Source organism: Macaca mulatta, chromosome 7 (assembly GCF_049350105.2).
Source record: "Macaca mulatta isolate MMU2019108-1 chromosome 7, T2T-MMU8v2.0, whole genome shotgun sequence".
NCBI lineage: Eukaryota > Metazoa > Chordata > Mammalia > Primates > Cercopithecidae > Macaca > Macaca mulatta.
In genome coordinates, this window is record NC_133412.1 from 180,297,169 (window position 1) to 180,313,346 (window position 16,178).

At 39.9% G+C, this 16,178-nt stretch overlaps 2 long non-coding RNA genes and 1 pseudogene across 5 annotated transcripts in view; 2 read left to right on the forward strand and 1 right to left on the reverse strand.

The window, feature by feature from the left end:
* Positions 1-1,090: 1,090 nt before the first annotated feature.
* LOC144330518 (uncharacterized) lies at positions 1,091-6,142 on the forward strand. Its single transcript, XR_013396779.1, has 2 exons — positions 1,091-1,165; positions 1,863-6,142. It is a non-coding gene; the product is annotated as an uncharacterized LOC144330518 (long non-coding RNA).
* LOC720980 (putative non-functional immunoglobulin heavy variable 7-81) lies at positions 1,259-3,589 on the reverse strand (annotated as a pseudogene). Its single transcript, XR_013396747.1, has 2 exons — positions 3,544-3,589; positions 1,259-3,459 (listed from the first exon to the last, which is right to left on the reverse strand). The product of XR_013396747.1 is annotated as a putative non-functional immunoglobulin heavy variable 7-81 (transcript).
* Positions 6,143-15,040: 8,898 nt separating the features above from the next.
* LOC144330498 (uncharacterized) overlaps positions 15,041-16,178 on the forward strand; it is a 48,858-nt gene continuing 47,720 nt past the window's right edge. For all 3 annotated transcript variants that reach the window (XR_013396753.1, XR_013396752.1, XR_013396751.1), the window contains exon 1: positions 15,041-15,296. This is a non-coding gene — a long non-coding RNA (uncharacterized LOC144330498). The remainder of the gene's footprint in view (positions 15,297-16,178) is intronic.

Below are 16,178 nucleotides of genomic sequence, written 5' to 3' on the forward strand. Positions count from 1 at the left end.
TAAGGAAATGTCTGGTGGTTTCCTGTGAGTGCCTAAGTGAGGATTTGCATGTGGGTGGTGCCTTTGTATGGAGAGGTGAAAAGGGATGAGGGAGGCCCCGGTCTTTTGTGTTCACCCTTGGAGGAGGATGTTGGCTGTGCCCTCTGAGAACTCAGTTCTCTTCCTGGGGCCTCCCCTCACCAAGCCCAGAGTCCTCTTCTTCCAGGTAGGAAACGTGCTGAAGGAGCTGGTCTGGGAGATGAGTGTGATCACGGATCAGGGACAGATTTTGGAATAGGGTCAACTGTTCTACCCTTAAACATTCATATAAAACCAAAACACACACCCAGGTCATCTAAATTGTCATTTACCTCTTCAGACACATTGATACAACAGCTGAGTGTAATAAGCACAGTGAATTGAGACAAACCTGGATCCATGCAATGTGTACTGTAGTTCAGAACATCCATCATGGTTAGAGGGACGCTACCTGTTCCAGGAAGTGCGTTATTTTTAAATAGCGCCTGATAACTGCCCTTCTGAGAACTTTTGAAATTTGAGATTATATGTGAGATCTCAGGAGAAGGTAGTGGGATATATCTCCATCCTTCTCAATGTGTGACCCTGAGAATGTGCCCTGACCTCTAAACACTTCTGTGTGAAAAGATGTACACTGGGGATAGCAATGACAACTTCAGATAAAAACGCTATAGTACATCAGCACTGAAGGATAGTCTCATCACCAAGATTAGTGAAATTACCTTTCCTAGGAACCAGAGAGCAGCTCTGTAAGCCCTTCCCTCTGACAGAACAAGGAACTCTGGTTCTTCCCTGACAGGTCACACCTGTGAAACATGGCTGGACAATGACACTCAAGTCCAGCATTCGTACCCACATATTTACCAGTTCAGATCCATCTGTTTCTGAAAGACTTTCTCTTCCGCTGAATTGCATGAACATACCCTACGGTGTGCATTATTGCAACTTGGGCATTTCACATTAGTTTGGTGAATTATATAATAAAAACTACTCCATGGATTTGTGGTAACAGGAGAGTCATCAGAAGCGGGGTGTGTTGTATAATCCGGCTAAACCTGGGCACTCTTCTTAGGAGCTGAACAAGTGGGCTGACCTTCTGTGAGAAGACAGAGGGAAAGAGACAGACAGACTCAATATCCAGAGCGAAGTGAGCTCCTTGCCTACCTACCAGGTGGTCTCTGGGCCATTTGTTTGAACAGAAATACCTTCCTCACCCTCAGGAGAATTATGAACATTGAGGGAAATTGAGATTTTTTTTATTTACAGGGAATAAATTCATAGGCTTGTAGACATCTACACGGGTGTGTACAGGGATGCTAGGATATTCTCATACACAGAAGAGCAACAATTATATTTTGTGGAAAGAAAACCAAAGAACTTCTGAATTTGTAGGTATTTTTTGCCACATATGTGTCAGGTGGCTGGATCATGTTATAATGCTAGAGGAAAAACTTCCCAACATTGTCATGGAGACAAAATGCAAAAGAGTAAAGATTCAAGTGAGATTCCCTTGAAAATCACCAGTAATAAACAGGCCAAAAGAAATCAACCATCATGGAAAGAGTGGTCATTAAATGAAACAGTAAATTCCATGTTGAGTTGAGAAGTAAGTTCTGTCTGACAGCTCATTTTCACCTCTGCAAATACGTCAGAGCAGAGACTGGGAGCAGAGAGTGAACTTAGGGCAAACAGGGGCCAGATGTTTGAGGATGATAGAGAGTGAGCCGGAGTCATTGTGAGCCATTCAGAAAAGCAGACTGTTCCAGGGTGTAGGGAGTCCTCCTGAGTTAAGAGGTGCTGAATATACACCAGGTTCACTGTCCTCATTGTGTTTTATCCTCCAGACTCTCTTGGATGTCCAGATTTGGACACGTGGAGTGTTGATGGAACTCAACATAACTAGGAACTTTTCAATGAAGATGTAGGTAACAATGTGGGTATAATTAAATTCGGTTTATGAAAATAATATCTGAAATGTCAGTCAGTATCTATTAATTTATCTTTCCTTTGTATTTTACAGACAAGACTTGTTCTGTTGCCCAGGCTGGAGTGCAGAGTCACCTATTAATTTTATAGCATGAAAGCGATCAGTCCAATTTATGTAGTCATGTTATCTCCATCAAGGATTTAGGTCCATGTGGTCTGCGACATAGCTCTAGTCACAGAGGGAAGAGAGTGGTTCATTGGGTTGATGCTGCTTCTTCAGAGGGGAATTTAAACAATCGACTCCTCATCTCACCATGTCTATTTTTATAACTGTGCATGACCCTTGGGAATGCACTCATGATTTCTTACATAATGGGAGTTGACTGTGCTGTGAAGGTAACAGGAAGATGTGTAAATTTAAAGTCTGGTTAAAAAGCCTGTTGAATTTAAAATGCCTGGAGCCCATCACATTCTGGCATCTTGATTAATTAGTTGTGAATGTATTTTCAGTTGGTTAGTTCAAGTTCCCATAATTCACTTTCTGCTAAAATATCACATACAATAATCTTGAGATATTAAAATAAAAAATAACTAATTTGAAAATGAACCCAACTTCCAGGAGAGATGAAACTTCCTTTATGGTGAAGGGTGTGAAGGGTGGAAATATGGTTGAACATTGAGGTTGTCTTCACAATTGTTTAATTTTAATTAGGGGAACTTCTATACATCCCTTGTATTTATTAGAAACTCCCATTGAGAACCTTCAATTAACGTAATTATTTGATGGATCACACAACAACGATGTTGACGGTTATTAAGTAGGAATTGCTATTACAACGCTAACCTTGCTTTACAGCACATTTTTCTACCTGATGTGAAATTAGTCCAGGCGCACTGATGAGAGCTTGTCAGTTAATCAAAGGCCAGGAAATGGGTACACGTGTTTCTGGAGCAGGGCATGGCTTTGGGATGCTTTGCAAACAAAGTGGCTTCTCACATCTTCTGGAAAACCCATCAAAATGGGCAAGTTAACAATCACTTAGGAGCACCCCTCTATCCCATATTCTTGGCTGATATAAAAGTGGAACTCAGTGCAAAATGAGATAATATGGAAGTTAAGAAAACTGCTGCACCACTGCCTCAGCTCAGCACAGCTGCCTCCTTCCTTAGGGTTTCTGAAACTCTCCGGATGTGAGTTTCCACACTGTGTAATTCGCACAGTAATACTCGGCCATGTCCTCAGCCTTTAGGCTGCTGATCTGAAGATACGCCGTGCTGACAGAGGTGTCCATGGAGAAGACAAACCGTCCTGTGAAGCCCTGGGCATACGTTGGGTTCCCAGTGTAGGTGATGATCCATCCCATCCACTCAAGGCCCTGTCCAGGGGCCTGTCATACCCAATTCATACCATAGGTGGTGAAGGTATAACCAGAAGCCTTATAGGAAACCTTCACTGTGGCCCCAGGTGGCTTCACCTCAGGCCCAGACTGCACCAGCTGCAACGGGAATGGGCACCTGTGGAGAGGAGACAGGAGTGGGTGAAGTCTCACTTGACTGGCCTGGTTTCCTCCTCAACCCTGGGACTGGGGAGTCCCTGACCTGTTGCTGCTGCCACCAAGAAGAGGATCCTCCAGGTCCAGTCCATGGTGAGGAGCTGTGCACTAGGGGATGCTCCCGAGGGGTGTGGTTGTTGGGTGATGCTCTCAGGGCACAGAGATACTATATTCATCTCAGTTATTTGCATATTCGTGAAGGATGCTATTTAATAGCCCAATTCCTGACCCAGTGTGAGAAAGAGCAAATGGTGAGGGTTCAAGCCATAATCCTGTTAGAGGCCATGCGTCCCCTACACATCTCTGAACTCTGTGTCGACAGAGCTTCCCCCACGGGGGAACAAGCTCCCCTAGGACACGCACCTCACTTTGAACCCACATTTGAATATCTCAGGGCAACTTGAACCATTTGTAGACCTGACTGTGTGAACGAGTTATTTGGGAATGTGTGTTGCTCCAAAACTTGCACTTATTTATAAAAAAGGATCTCTTCCTGACTTACTGCTAAGATATCCAGCAGAGTTTGAAATCCCCGTTGTAAAAGTGGTTCTCATTACAACACCCGGTTTGATAAATGCTCACAATTGAATAGATATTTATACAAACTTCAGCAGTCTGTGCGAAATACTTATTTTAGATATTTTTAAAGGAAGTCCCAGGCCCTGGGAGGAACCTCTCCCCAGTCTCCTGTGCACCTGCTCTAGGGCGGGAGCCTGCTCTGGGTGTATCCGGAGCGCCCCCTGCAGCCCAGCCCCCACCATGCAGGGAGGTTTCTATCTGAGCTGACACAGTATATTCCTACCAGTGTATCCAACTCAGTATAAAGTGGTTGTGCCCTGGCTCAGAATTCTCCTTTAGGGACACCACATGCTTCTTTCACCATCTTTTGAAATAGTGAATTGCCCTTAGGAAACCCAGTGAACTCTACAAAGAGACTCCAGGAAAAGATCCCATGCATCACCAGGGAGCCTTTTCCTGGAGCTCAAGAGGCACTGAATCATTGGACACAGGGTGAACCCAAAAACTCTTCAGAGGTTTGGGGGAGACTCATTTCCTTTAGGGTCCTGCAGTTGATTATTGCACCTGAGAATACCTGCATGTGCAGGTGCATGTGGATAGAAGCCCACTCCAACTCTATTCAAGACACACACACACACACACACACACACACACACACACTGTGGCTAATCTTTACATTTTACATTAATGGATCCCATGTTTGCCCTTTTTTCCTGGTATCCATCTCACGGAAAACACTTCCTACACTCTCACTAAGGCTGAGTATGTGTCTACTTTCTGCAAACAGAAGAAAACAGAATACAAGTGGACAGCTGGGAAGTGCATGCACATTGGATTCACCTGGTCTCACTTGGAAACCCTGCAGATGCACCATGAGAAGTAAATTTGAGGCCAATGAGGGTGAAATCATTCCCTTGGTGCTGAAGTTGCTGTTGTCAGAGCCTTCAAATTGCTCTATTTTCCTTAACCTTTTTCTCCTATATTCCTCCTCAGACAGAGTTCGTGCATTGCCACACTCTCATATTTAATCCATAAAGACTAAACTGGTGAGACGTAATGTGTGGAACATGGAAGCATTGCATGTTCTTACAGATGAATCTTAATACTCTGGTGATCTTCTTTCTCTGGGCTGTGCCCTATACAAGAAGTCTCCAGGTGTGAAGCTGATTTTTGCTCTTTTCTGGCTGGAACATCACAGGAAAATTTTCTTAAATATACCCCTATTGGCTAATTTTACCCATTTTCATGATAAACGTAGGTTGCTGGTATGGGCTTGTAATGGGAATAGATCTGCCTTTTGCCACGTACATAAGGATCTAAAACTGTTGTTCCCCTATTTGTATGTCGGAACAAGGTCCGGGTGTATTTATCAGAGATTTTGGTCTCTGATTATGATGGTCTCCATGATTATGGTAATAGAGCCATGCAGGGATCTAGGTGGATTCTCACCCTGAGAACCTGGAGGTTCCTGGAGGAAAGGGCGATAAGAGTATGGGGGGTGGGGTTCCCAGGATCTCTCACCCTCATGCTAATCCAGACATGCTCTTTATGTTTATTTAGTTCAGATTTTCATATAACAAACCACACAGCCAGGCTCATTTAAATTATCCATACTCAGGCCATATCGGAGCAGCAGCTGAGTATAATAATCACATTGAACTCAGACAAATCTGGGCCCAATCCAATTTTTTACTGTAGCTCAGAGCATCTTTACTGACTCACTTAACTTGGAGATTATTTCTTCCCTGAAAGAACTGTAACGGTTGCTGTGGAGCCTCTGTGGGATTGAAATTTTTTTTACATCAGCCTGTCATGCAGGGTTTTCTGAATATGCAGACCTTTATACTTAGATGGTAATTATTCCTAGTGATGTGGAAATGGCTGGGCAGCCCTCAATTCTGTTTCTTTCTTTTGTTCCCCTGAGTGTCTACAAGAATCTCACGAACCTCAGGACTCTTCTTCATGGATGACTCTGAAGATTGTCAATCCACTCAGTGCTACAGACAGAGGGAGCTAAAGGAGGATTCTCAGTTCACTCATATGCTGAGCCAGCAACATAGGACGCACTCAAGAATGAACCATTTTTGTCAATGCCAATCAATATTAAATTCAAGATTTCAAGATTCATGATTTTCAGTACATTGGAGTTAAAATTTTCATGATTCTTAACAATGAGGTCTCAAACTTGATGGTTTGCAGATGAAACGAGCTCATCATGGTTAGTCAGAAGCTTCTTTTCCTAGGAAGCTAGCATCTGAGAGGTGGTTTCCTGAGATCTTGTGAACATGTATCTATCGAAGAAAAAAATCAGGAAAACCAGTCTCAAATAATTGACAGAAAGCTTATAAGAAATTTTTATCAATACAGCCATGAAAATCCGGTTAGTCATTTTTTTGGTTCATTTGTTACAATTCAAGAAGCAATTAAGAAATCCACACAATTAGAAGCCTACTCCAACAGAGATAATCTTTCCATACTTGAAAAATGGACCAGTATTCATAAAGAGACACTTCCCCCATGAGATCCACAACTTACACAGATTTCTGTAAACTGAAGAATTTTCCCTAAGAGGATTATTCTCTAGACATCTATGTATGCAGACATACATTGTGTATATTTGTGTATGATTAATCTGTACAAGCCCTTGGCACATTAAACAAACTTCATGTAAACGTGATAACTTTTTCACTTCCTGTGCTCTCACATTTTACTGGTTTCAAAAGTTCATCACCCTTGTGATGGAGCACTAGGAGCCTTTGAGAATATGCTGTGGTTTCAAGCGAATTCATTCTAGATCCTCACTTGATTTCATCATTTCATATTGAGTGTAGATATATATATGACAACCTCAGTGTTCAACCATATCTCCAATCTTCACTCCGTTCACCACAAAGAAATTTTCATCTCTCCTGGAAGTTGGATTCATTTTCAAGTTAGTAATTCCCATAATTCCAACACTTTCGCGGGCTGAAGCAGGCAGATCATTTGAGGTCAGGAGTTCGAGACCAGCCTGGCCAACATAGTAAAACCTCGCCTCTACTAAAAATACAAAAATTAGCCAGGTGTGGTGTTGCATGTCTGTAATTCCAATGTAATCCCAGCTACCTGGGAGGCTGAGACAGGAGAATCGCTAGAACTGGGGAGGTGGACGTTGCAGTGAGCCTGGACTCTGTCTCAAAAATAAATAAATAAATAAATAATAAAAGAAAGTAAGAAAAAAAAGAACCAGAATTTCTTTGAGAAATGGCTAATGCTAGTGCTTCAGAAACGAATATAGGATAATAGTCTACAATTTCTTATAGGAACAGAAAATAAGAAAAGGTTCCAAAACAAAGAATTGCTCCTTTGCATTTTCCTTGTTTGTTGATAAATCTAGCTAGCAGTCTCACAATTCTGTTCATGTTTTAGTTCTGTTTTTATTTTTATAGAATCAAGGTGGACATGTGCATTTTTGTAACATGAATATATTTCATAGAGATGAGGTTTGTGCTTCTGGTGCAACTATCACCCAATAGTGAACATTGGAGCCAGTAGGTAACTTTTTAACCCTCAGTTTCCTCTCACCTTGCCCTCCTTTGCAGTCCCCAGTGTCTACTGTTTTTATCTTCATACATGTGTACCCATCGTTTACCTTCCAATTATAAGAGAATTTTTTGGAGTTATTTTATTTAGGATAAAGTCCTTCAATCCTATCCATGTTGCTGTGAAAGACACAATTTCAATTTTTATGGCTGCATAGCATTCCATGAGTTACATTTATCATGTTTTATCTATCTAATCTTCCACTGATTGACACTTAGAGAGATTACATGACTTTTCTATTGAAATTAGTGTTGCAATAAAAATAGGAATGTAGGTGACTTTTTCTGATATAAAAGTTTCCTTTTGGGAGGAATATACCCATTGGGAGGGATTACAGGGTTGAATGGTAATTCTAATTTTAGTTCTTCGAGAAACTTCTGTATTGGTTTTCATAGAGGTTGTACAAATTTATATTCTCATCAAGCATATAAAAAGCATTATTTTTCCTATGATTCTCTGCAAACACCTGCTGTTTATTATTTATAACAACAGCCATTCTGACTGGTGGAAGATGCTATATAATTTTGTTTGTAATTTACATTTATCAGATGATTGGTGATGCTGAGTATGTTTTCTTATTTGTGTTGGCCACTTCTGTGTCTTCTTTTGAGAAACATCTGTTTTTTGCTCACTCTTTAATGAAGTTGTTATTTCTAGTTGACTTATTTGAGTTACTTGTAGATTCTATATACTAGCCCTTTGATGAATAAATTGCAAACTTTTTTTTTTTTTTTTTTTTTTTTTACCATTCACAGGTTGTCTGTTCACCATGTTGGTTATTTCTTTTGATGTGCAGATGATCTTTGGTTCAACTAATCCTGTTTCTCTAATTTTGTTTTCATTGCATTTGCTTTTGAAGTGTTAGTCATATTTTATTTGCTTAGGCCAATGTCCAGAGGAATTTATTTTAGATTTTCTTCAAGTATTTTTATATTTTGAGTTTATAAATGTAAACATTGACTCCATATTCAGTTAACTGGTGTCTATGATGATACAGAAGTCTCATGTTATTCTTCTGCATAAGGTCATCTAATTCTCCCAGCACCACTTATTGAATAGAGGGTTGTTTCTCCAGTGTATATGTTGTCAGTTTTGTCAAAGAACTGTTGGTTGCAGATATCTGGCTATATGTTTGGGCTCTTGATTTTCTTCTACCTCTACCATGCTGCCTTTCTTATTAGATTTGTGTTGTGTAGTTCAAAGTCAGGGAATGTAGTACTTCCAGCTTTGTTCTTTTTGGTTAGGATTGCTTTTGCTATTCAGATTCTTTTTTTTGGTTCAATATGAATTTTAGGATTTTTAAAAATAAGTAATCAATTATATTAGTTACTTGAAAGAAATTGCATGGACTCTGTATATTGCTTTGGGCAGCGCATTAGTCTATTTTACATCGCTATAAATTAATACCTGAGGCCAAGTGCTTTACAAAGATAAGAGCCTTATTTGGCTTACAGATCTGCAGGCTGTGTGAGAAGCATGGCACCAGCATCTGCTTTTTGTGAGGGCCTCAGGAAGCTTACAGTCATGCTGGAAGCAAAGGGGAAGAAGCTGTGTCATATGGTGAGGAGGGAGGGTATGGAAGTGTAGGAGGGTTGCCAGACTCTTTTGAACAATCAGATCTCACAGTAGCTAATACAGCAAGAATTCACTAATTACTGTGGGGTGGATGCCAAGCCAGTCCTGAAAAATCTCCCCGTGACCCAAAACCTCCCAGTTGGCCCTACCTCCAACATTGTGGGTCACATTTCACTATGATATTGGGAGGGGAAAACCTCTAAATATCATCTCACTCTAGGACCCAAAGTTCTCCTATTCTTCTTACATTGCAAAATATAATCACCTTTTTTCAATAGTTTCCAAAATCTTAACTTGATCAACCTCCAACTCAAATGTCCAAAGTCTCATCTGAGTCTTAAGGCAATTTCCCTCTAGCTGTGAGCTTGCAAATTTAAAAAATAAAAAGTTGTTTACTTCCAAGGTGCAATGATGATGCAGGCATTGGGTAAATAATTACAATTCCAAAGGGATAAATTGGACAAAGGAACAACCAACAGGCCCCACACACATATAAAACCCAGCACTGCAGATATTAAATCCTAAAGCTACAAAATAATCACTCTTGACTCTATGTACTTCAACCACGGCACACTGGAACAAGGTGTGGGCCCCCAAAACCTCAGGTATCCCATCCCTACAACTTTGCTGGGTACAGACCACGGGGCTGCCTTCAGGAGAGAGAATCAAGTGCTGGGAGCTTTCCTAGGCTGAGGGTGCAAGCTGCCCATGGCTCTACCATTCTGGGGTCTTGAGGGTTGTGGCCACATTCCCACAACTTTACTATGAAGTGCCCTAGTGGGGACTCTGAATGGGGGCTCCAACTCCATCTTTCCCCATTTTTGGCACTGCTCTAGTAGAGGCTTTCTGTGGTGGATCCACTCCTGTCAGCAGACTTCTTCCTGGGTATGCAGGGCTCTCTACACATCTGAAATCTGGGTAGAAGCTGCACAGCCTCCTTCACTCTTGCATTCTGCATACCTGCCAGAATCCAGTTGTCCCAGCACCATTTACTGAATACAGAGTTTTTTCCCCATTGCTTCTTTTTGTCAGCATTGTCAAAGATCAAATGGTTGCAGGTGTGCAACTTTATTTCTGTTTTGTATGTTGATCAATTTTTTTTTTCTGTGTGTCTGCTCTCGTACCAGTACCAAGCTGCTTTTGTTAGCAAGACGTTATGGTATAGTTTAAGGTCAGTATTATGACGCCTCTGGCATTGTTCTTTTTGTTTAGGATTGCTTCAGCTATTCAAGGTCTTTTGTGGTTCCATATAAATTTTAGAATAGATTTAGTTCTAATTCTGTGAAGAATGATGATAGTTTTATGTAAATAGCATTGAATCTGTGAATTCCTTTGGGCAGTATGACAATTTTTACAATATTGATTCTTCCAGTCCATGAGCATGAGATGTTTTCCCATTTATTTGTGTCATTTACGACTTATTTCTGCTGTGTTTTGTAGTTCTCCTTGTAGGGATCTTTCACCTTGTTTGTTGTCTGTATTCCCAGGCATTTCCTTTTCTTTATGGATATTGTAAGTTGGATAGGATTGTGTTCTTGATTATACTCTCAGCTTGGATGTGGTTGGCATATAGAAAGGCTGGCAATTTTTGTCCATCGATTTTATATCCTGACACTTTACTAAAGTTGTTTATTCTAGAATTATTTTGGCAGAGTTTTTAGGATTTTCTAGGTATAGAATTATATGATCAGTGAAGATGGACGGATTGACTTCCTTTCCTATTTGGATGCTGTTAGTCCATTCTCACACTATAAAGAAACACCTAAGACTGGGTAATTTATAAAGACAAGTGTATGAATTGGCTCATTTAGTATGAGGTTGACTGTGGGTTTGTCATAGATGGCTATTATTATGCTGACGTATGATGCTTTGATGTCTAGTCTGTTGAGGGTTTTTATCATGAGTGGATGTTGGATCCCATCAAAAGCTTTCTCAGCAACCACTGACATAATAATATGGTTTTTGCTTTTATTCTGATTACATTGTGAATCACAGTTACTGTAGATATTGAATGAGCTTTGCATCCCAGGGGTAATGCCCACTTGACCATCGTGTATCACATTTTAAAGTGCTTCTGGATTCCATTTGATAGTATTTTGTTGAGGATGTTTAGGTCTGTGTTCATCAAGAATATTCATCTATTTTCTTTAGTCATTATGTCTCTTCCTGATTTTCTGTGCCAAGAGCACACAGTAGAGAAAGGATGGTCTTTTCAATAATGGTGTGAAAACCGGGCATCCATATGCATAAGAAATAAAATTAGGCCTTCTTTAACTCCATATAAAAATCAACTAACAATGGACATAATACCTGAAGCCATATACTTATAAATGACATGGAGGAAAAAAAATTTTCCTGCCATTAATTCGGAACTGATTTCTTTGAATTTAATAACAAAGCACAGGAAAAACTATGTGCAATTATGTATCTGACGAGAAGTTCTACCCAAATGTATAAATAACCCATACAACGCAATAGGAAATAACAAATGACCTGATAAAAAAGGGCAAAAACCTGGATAATTTTTTTCAGAAGATACATGCATGGCAAATAGAAAACGAAAAGGTTCTCAACATTCCTAATTATCAGAGGAATTGAAATAAAAAGCACAATGTGATATCACCTCACACCAGTTAATATGGCTATTCTCAGAAATGTAATAGATGACAAATGTTGGCAAGAATGTGGGGAAAAGGGAATATGCTGTGGTAGGATTGATTACTCGATGAGTTGAAAATAAAGCTGTCATATAATCTGGTGATCCCACTTCTTGTTATATATTCAAAGGGAATAAAATTATTTTGCCAAAGACATGTTCGTTGCAAGATTATTAGTAATAGTGTAGATTTGTAAAATAATTTAATGACTGTAAATGGATGAATGTATAAAAAATGTGTATATATAAAACTGAATTTTATTTGGCTTTGAAAAGAAGGAAATTCTGACATTTGCAACAACACGGATGGGCCTGGAGGACATGATGTTAAGTGGAACAAGCCAGATGCAGAAAGACAAACACTGCATGATCTCATTTACATGTGGGATCTAAAATATTCAAGCTCTTGAAAGCAGAGAGCAAAATAGTGTGTCCCAGACCCGGGAGGAGAGGGAAATCGGGTGATGTTGGTCAAAGGGTACATAGTTTCAGTTGTGCAGGGTGAATGAATTCTGGAGATCTAATGTACAGCAATGTTCCTGTATTTAATACTGTACTGTAAAATAATTTTTGCTAAAAGGGTAGATCTTAGGTATTCTCATCAGACACATACACTCACACCCATAGTACATTTTAAAAAAATAAAGCGGTACCTCTGTGACATGATGGATATACAAATTACCTTGAGTATGATGAGCATTTTACAATTATATTGGATGTGGTTTGGATCTGTGTCCTGTCCCAAATCTCATGTTGTATTATAATCCTCAGTTGTGAAGGTGGGACCTGGTGTGTGATGACTGGGTCATGGTGTGGGTCTTTCATGAATGGTTTAGAATCAACACCTGGTACTGTTCTCACAACAGTGCGTGAGTTCTCACGAGATCTGGTTGTCTAACAGTGTGTAGACACCCCCTACCACTTCCTGTGGCTTCTGCTCTGGCCACGTGATGTGCCTACTCCCCTTTGTCTTCTCCCATGATTATAACTTTCCTGAGTCTCCTGGAAAGGAGAAGCCACTGCATCTCCTGTACAGCCTGTAGAACTGCAAGCCAATTAAACATTTTTGTTTTTTCAAACTACTCAGTCTCGGGCATTTCTTCATAGCAATATAAAAATGGGCTAATATAATATCAAAACATCAAGTGGTGTACCTCAAACATATACATTATTAAAATATTTCAATTACACCTCAATACAACTGAAAAAAAAAACTTACTCTGAGAATAAAGAAACATATACTTCACATTTTCTCAATAAAAATGAAAAGAATGTAGTAAAACTTACACTAAGATATATGTAACAGCTCTGCTTATAAGATTCATAAACTGGAAACAAATTTAAGGTGTATTGACAGGAAAATCAATCAAAATATTGTCATTTATTTACTTAATGGGCTGACTCAGATGTAAAATCTCTCTGCTCTCTCTCTCTCTCTCTCCATATGTACATGAACATTTTGAGTTTTCGTATCAGAGTCAGTCCATTAATTGAATAAGTGTCAATATGTTGATGTAATTTTATACATTAAATATCACGAATTAACCTCAAAGATAGCAAAGAAGTTCCTCACCAATAAAATGTCTATAAAGTTTGATTCCATTAATATAAAGTTCAAAGCAGGGAAAAATAGATCTATAGAGTCAGAAATCGAAACATTTCCCCATGCAGGATTTGACCGCAGGCACAGAGAAAGACGTGTGTTGTGGGGATGGACTTGCTCTTCAGGCTGCCTTAGGTGCTGGGAACAACAGTATTCACATTTGCCAGAAACTAGCTTGTGACACATTTCAGATCTATGCATTTTTTTCTTATGTATAAAATTTATCTCATAAAAACAACACAAAAGGTAGAATAGTTTGAAATTCAGCAAACAATAAAATTAATATTAAAATCTCTCCAAAGTATGAACATTGTTATGTGAATTAACAAAATGCATTTGAGTATACCTACTAAAATTAAATCCCAGAAATCAAAAAGATAACGGTAACACCTGAAACTTAATAATTTATAAGCATACATTTCATAGGGAAGGAAAAAATAGTCAAGACATGAGGAACATGTATTTTTTCCAATCAAATGACACTAAATTATATATACAATATTGTAACCTGTGTCATTAGTGTAAATTACTAATATTTTGTGTTCTATTACAACAGAACAACTTTTAAAAAAGATATTTGAGATCACATGAACTAAATTGAATGTATTTTCAATATTGGCCCAATTATTACACCTCTAATAATACCCTGGTTTTGAGTAGGGCCTTGAAAAAAATAATTATTTTAAGGTCGGTGATCTGCCTGCCTCAATCTCCCATTGCGCTAGGATTACAGGCATGAGCTGCGCAAATATTTGTTAAGCGCCTACTTTGTGCCAGGCATGTGCTAGACACCCTCACTGTGTGCTGTTCCCACACCACAATCATCTGCTCAGAAATTAAAACCGAAAAAGGAACATTGTCGCAACCACACAAACTGGGGGGCAGGGGGCAGGATCGGGGATGGAGGCGATTCCCAGGCCAGAAAATGCAGCCACCAGAAACCTGTTTTCCATTTCTCGGTAAGTCTCCACTAAACAGTTGTTTTAAAGCCTCTCGATGTTGACCGAGAGGAATGTTGTTTTCTCTCTGCTCCCTCCGGGGTTGGCGCCTGGTGGGCGTTCAAATACTCTGAATGCTATTGGATAAAAGGACTCCGGTGGCTTGGTGAAAAGAATATCAGTATTTGGATTAGAAAAATTTTTTGTTCAGTTCATATGGTTGCAACAGCCCTTATGAAAGATATAAACATCCCTGACCTGACTGCGTAAATGTTGAAGGTAGACCTGGCTCTGGATTCCCGAGTCAGAATCTTCCAGTTGTCCACACGCCCACAAGGCCGAGAAGCCAGAGGAGATTTCTATTCTGGAAAGGAGTGGACGGCACAACTGGTTTGGAGACACGACAAACTGCGCCTGCATTTACAGAAGCAACGCACACAGGGAACGTCCTAGCGCCATCTGGTCTCACACACACGCTTGGGACTCACGGGCAGGGACCCGGGCCTTGGCCAACCCTAGTTGTCTGTTCCCAGCTTGGGAGGCCTGGGCGGAAGTCACGCAAGTCCTGGATCTTCCGGTCCAGCAGCTCCAGGAAGCTCTTCACCTCCACCTCCAGGTGGCGCTGTCGGGATTTGCTCTCCTCAGCGTCTGTCTTTAGGGAACGCGCTTTGTCTTCCAGGTTTTGATAGTCTCTCTGCGGCCTCCATCTTCTCAGAGAGACCGTCGCGCTCTGACGTGAGCTGAGGTGTGAGTTCACTTTGTTTTGGGAGATCTTCCAGCTCTGCCTCCTTTTCTCGGAGCTCGGCCTCCGGCTCCTCCATCCTCGTCTTCAGCTGCGTGTTTTTCTCCTTCTCTCTGTGGATGTCACGGCCTCTTCCTCTGCTCCGCGCTGGCCGCCGACTCCTGCAGCGCCTTATATTTACAAGGTAAGAAGTAATGTTATGATTTGTGAATACTGTATACAATTACTAAGATAAGAAATGGTTAAGATAATTATTCGTCATCTCAAATTCTTATCATTTATTGTGACAACCACATTTAAAATGACCGTTATTTAACAGTAGTTAAATGAACAAATACAAATCAATTGATGTAAACAATTAAAAATAAACAAAATCAATAATGAAATACTCTAATATTTTACATTTAGCTCATCATTAAGTTTGATTCTTTAGGACATATTTTTAGAATTATTTTATTGTAATGTTTATTATTAATTCCTACACATTATGCGTAGGTCTGTGCATTTATGTATTTTTCTTTGTTTTTTTTTTAAACTTATTTTTATTTTTTGAGATGGAATCTTGCTCTGTCGCTCAGGCTGGAGTGCAGTGGTGCCATCTTAGGTCACTGCAATCTATGCATTCCGGGTTCAAGTGATTCTCCTGCTTCAGCCTACCAAGTAGCTGGGATTAAAGGCACGTGCCAACACGCCCGGCTAATTTTTGTATTTTTACTAGAGACAGAGGTTCACTGTGTTGCTCAGGTTGGTCTCGAACTCCTGGCCTCATGTGATCTGGCAACCTAGGCCTTCCAAGGTGCTGAAATTACATGCCTGAGCCACCGCGCCCGGCCTGTACATCTTTCTATGGTTATAAATTTGTGTCCCTATAACTTTGTAGCTGCTGATGTCAACAAATGTTAATAAAACTCTGGAAGAATCGGTGCAAAAAATTAGAAATGCTTATTTCATGAAGGTGTATACTTAAATATATATATATTGTTTTAAAAATTACTAAAACTTAAATACTAACCATAATAAATTCATAATAAATACAAGTAATAAAATGTCACAGCCTAGAATTCTC